Source organism: Manacus vitellinus, unplaced genomic scaffold, assembly GCF_001715985.3.
Source record: "Manacus vitellinus isolate BGI_N305 unplaced genomic scaffold, ASM171598v3 scaffold_16_pilon, whole genome shotgun sequence".
Classification (NCBI taxonomy): Eukaryota; Metazoa; Chordata; class Aves; order Passeriformes; family Pipridae; genus Manacus; species Manacus vitellinus.
Window position 1 is genome coordinate 1,567,299 of NW_021939189.1, and position 4,806 is coordinate 1,572,104.

General features: G+C 41.9%; 1 protein-coding gene across 1 annotated transcript in view; it reads right to left on the reverse strand.

The window, feature by feature from the left end:
• MAP2K5 (mitogen-activated protein kinase kinase 5) overlaps positions 1 to 4,806 on the reverse strand; it is a 122,136-nt gene that overhangs the window by 65,278 nt on the left and 52,052 nt on the right. The gene's annotated exons all lie outside the window — the stretch shown is intronic.

Below are 4,806 nucleotides of genomic sequence, written 5' to 3' on the forward strand. Positions count from 1 at the left end.
ATACATAAATATATATAAACATACATACATAAATATATAAACATACATACCTATATGTATACATATATATTATATTTATATCATCTATAGAAATACATAAATTATACACCATCTCTACATAGATGACATTATAAGATATTACACAGATGACATTATACAACACTAATAATCCATGTTATCAAATCTGCAGGTGACACCAGTGGGGGAAGAGGTGACAAGAGCACTGAAGGGCAGCACCCAAAATTCACAGGGATTCTGACAAACTGGAAAATCAGCCTGAGAAAAGAAGATGAAATTCCACAGGGATAACATTTAGACAGGGATTAATCCCTGTGCTCTGTGCACACAGTTCCTCAAAGCTTCTGGCTTCCACCTCTGTGGCTTTTATGGCATGAAAAGGCTCCAACCTCAGGGTTTCAGGGCTTTTACAGGGGTAAACTGCCAGCAAAGCCTTAAAATGATGAACTAACCCTGTTCCAGCAGATAAACCAGCAATGTCCATCATAAAACCAGACTGTCAGTGTGAAGATCTTAATGCTGAGCCCCTCTGATGCCAAAAGAAGTTGCTACATTTCTGCTTCAAACTGTAAAATCCACATGGGAATAATCTGCTGAACATCCAGCCTGGCTCTAGTGCAGGAAACACTGAACATCTTCCCTGTTCCAGGGATGCCAGTTGGGAAGCAGAATGTGCACGTTATGGCCTGGCTTAAAGTTGGGAAGATTAGAGCACAGTGGCTTTGCCTAATCACTGCTTTCTTCTGTCAAAATGGATTAAAAGCAATAGCTGGTATATCTGTGCCTCCTTTAAAAGTGAGCACTCGTTGGGTGCAGATGGATGAAACCCAACCAGAAAAGCACCTAATTTTGTTTATCATTAAGTTTGCCTTGGTTTAGCAGCTGTTTTCTGGTAGCACAGTAGCCTGTTTAATTTGTCTCTGTAATGTAGAAATGTATAACCTCAATTAAGAAGCTGATTAAATGCTTTTTTGTATTTGAGCTAAAAATCCAGTTTTAAAAAGTACCTTACATACCTTAAGTGGATCTGTATGTTGCAAGTGAGGGGGCACATTCTCTAATTTCTCCCTAAAAGCCTCCCCCAAAAAATCAGTCTCCATGATGTAACAGCATCCAAAACCCCAATTCACGTATCCTGCTCTCCAGCTTTAGGAATTCAATCCCTGTGCTGCATTTTTGATGGAGTTTTACCCCCTCTGGTGCTGAGTGACTTTGCTCAATCTGAGCAGACGTGCCCAGCACATCAGCAGCTCTACCCTGAATCCTGAGCAGAACACCAAGTTGCACAGTAATCCTGTTTAACCTTCTTTCTAAAAATATGGAGCCACTGGAGCCACCTCATCCCCGGGATCGTGCAGAGCCGGGATGGACTGAGCAGCAGGTGTTGCTGCACACACAGAAATCCCGACATTCCAGCCCACAAATCCAGCTGTTTGCAGGACAGACACCAGGAACAGGAAGGTTATACCACAGTATGACCTTAATTGTAACAAAAATTGTAACAAAAATAATTAATAACCAAATGGACAACAGCCTGGAGTGACAGGACACAGGGAGTGGCTTCCCACTGCCAGAGGGCAGGGTTAGGTGGGATACTGGGAAGGAATTCTTCCTTGTGAGGGTGGGCAGGCCCTGGCACAGGTTGCCCAGAGAAGCTGTGGCTGCCCCTGGATCCCTGGAAGTGTCCAAGGCCAGGTTGGAGCAACCTGGGACAGTGGGAGGTGTCCCTGCCCATGGCAGGGGGTTGGAATGGGATGAACTTCCAGGTCTCTTCCAACCCAAACCATTCTGGGATTCTGTAATTCAGTGTTCTCCAAGTCCAGCCCACAAATCCTTGTTCTCCTAACACGACCCAGCAGAGGAAACCACCACAGCACATTTGTCCCCTGTGCCAGCAGCACTGCCCAGCTCCCCCCAGGATCCCTCATGGGATCTGAAGACCCCATTTCCCCTTCCCTGCTACTGCACAGGATGTGACAGGAAGCTGATATAATTGAATAAACACCTGTCATTCATTAGGCTTTGCCTGAGCCTGAAATCCTTTCACAAACAAAGCTCAAAAGAAAAGAAAATCCTAAAAGGAAAAAAAAGATGGGCAATTGGCCCCTCAAGGACAGGAAGACTCCAGAATCCAGGGACCATATAGAGAAAAACAGCCAAACAAGCTCTGTGAGAGCAAATTCAATCTGTCCTTCCAGCAGAAATTAAATTTAAGCAAATGTTTGCTACGAATCCCAATGGTTTCCTCAAAAAGAAAAGGAAGTGACAAAATATCTCATATTGAAAGTGAGGAACAAAAAAAAAAAATCACCTAATCAGCAAATTAGCCTTTGGTTTCATAAAGCACTTCAGTTAATGGGTTAAATATTTTTTGGGGTTGGGGAAACAAATGTGCATAAATAATGTTCTGCACCATCTGCTTGTGATTAATATTAGTGTTCAGAAGTGAAAGAATTTAAACAAGAGCCAAAAGGGGTCATTATGCTCCCATTACCAGGGCTTGCTTAATACAAATGATTTCTATGAAGCATCATTATAGAGGATGAACAAGTTCTCCTCGTGATGGATCTGCCTAAGTAGTTTCACCTCTCTGCAAATAAAAGGGACCTCCAAGCTCTTACTCACCAGTAAACAGAACTGTCAGAGGTTCAGCTTTTTCCACACCAAACATTTCACTCATTTGTGTTATTGAAAAGCAAACACATCCGTGATTGTGTGTGAGGGGATAAAAAAATAAAACCCTGAGATTGTTTAAAAGCTGTCTCTTGACTTTTCCTGTCTTTTAAAAATAGAAAACCTCGACGTGCCAAGTTCAAGGAAGACATCAGCACGGTTTTGTAGAGGCCAGGATGATTTTTTTAAAATAAGCCTTAAGTGGTCCATGAGTGGCCATGTATGTGTTTAGCTATACATACAGGTATAAATATATGTATAGAATAACAGAACCCTGGAATGGTTTGGGTTGGAAGGGACTTTAAAGCTCATTTTGTCCCCCCTGCCATGGGCAGGAACACCTTCCACTAGCCCAGGTTCATACATTCACATATACACCCCTGGATTTGTGGTTGTGCTTCATTAATGCTGATTATTTCTCATAAAAAGGCAAAAAAGGGGGAGAGGTAGAATCAAAAATGGTGCTCTGGACATCTCTGGTGAAATCCTCAGCAAACAACAGCTACTGGTGAGAAGATGAGAACACCCACTGTCCACTCAGCACCAATGTCTGTCCCTCCCACCCAGCACTCCACAGCTCCAGTAGATTATGCCAGAACAAAGAGGATTGGCATATCCCATTTTTTTTTAACAGCCTGGGATAAAAAGAGCGATGCACAAATCTCCCTTTTGCCACAAACCAACCAACAGTCCAGGAGATCTCCAGACCCTCAGCTCTGCTCAACCCACCTCACAGATTACAAACCAGAAAACAGCTCCAAAATTAACACAAATTTAAAAGCTAGTCCTCAGCCATTATAAAATCTAATCAGAAGCCAAGGTGCTCCAACTGTGCAATATATATAAATATATATATTTTTATGTACTTATATACACACTGCCAGTGCCCAAACAGCCACACACACAAATCCAGATCAGTACAATTAAACACAAGTGGGTAACATTTATTTCATACATTTTCTTTAATAAGAAGGTGTGAACAGAGGAAAACACAGCAGATAAAATGCACACGGTCTATACTTATTCTTGAACTTAACAGATTTCGATTTGTCTTTATACAAACTTTGACTTTGTACATGATGAGACTTGTTTAATTGCTAATTCTGTTTTAAATCTAAGTTAATTTCTCATTACCCTTCCATTTCTACTTCTCATCCTCTGGGGAAAAGAGCACACTTATCATTGGGACATTCTCACATCTTCCAAAGAAGTGGTGGAGGTGTTAATCTCATGTTTATGTTTGATGTGGGTGTGATGGCTACGACTGCAGTTGTGTTTATTAATATGCACGGCTATCACCTCATTAGTTGCGAGGTTTGTTTTGAAGTGAAGCTGTAATATTTGCTGCAATGTCTGATCTGCAATAAAAGACTCGCTCATTGTTTGTTTGCTTTGCTTTAATTCAGCCCTTCCTTAAAAACCACCGTGGAAATTTGGGATCCTGCCTCAATGTCCTGCTCTGCTCTGCTCGTGAAACCAAAAAATTCAGAGTTCAATATTCCTCCCTTTGCCTCTGAGCATTAAAACCGGGAGGCAGCTGAAGGACATCATTTGGAGAAAGGAACCCCTTCCTTGCACTGTATTCCCCTGCCCTGATTTTTAAGTGCTCACCCCTTTTCTGTATCCTAAAAATGGGTAAATAATACTGGAAATGAATCCTTGGGGAATGCTGAACCTGGAATGCTCACTATCCCCTCAGTGCTGTTCTCACCTTGGTCAATGCAGCAACAGAGCAAGGCCAGAAAAATCTGAAGTGTGATGAAAAATCAGTTTCTGCGCTTTTCTTTAGACCAGAGCAAGGAGCAAACACAATTCATCAAAACCTCAGTGCTGCTCTTCAATCAAGGCAAGGAAACCCAGGCAGAAGGGGAGATTTTGTTCTACTGGCAAAGCAAAAATCAGAGCCAGGTTCCAAATTTACAGCAGCACAACATGAAAATGTTACAGTTATAATACTCATGCTCCACAACGTCCTCTCCAAATCACAACCGGGAGGGGGGTAGAAAAATTAAAAAAAACTTGAAAAATCCCATATCTTCATTCTTTTTGGGTGTTAAAGTGTGGCAATAACTGTGCAGCCTATTCAGAGCCAGATCCAGCCATGGATGTTCCTGT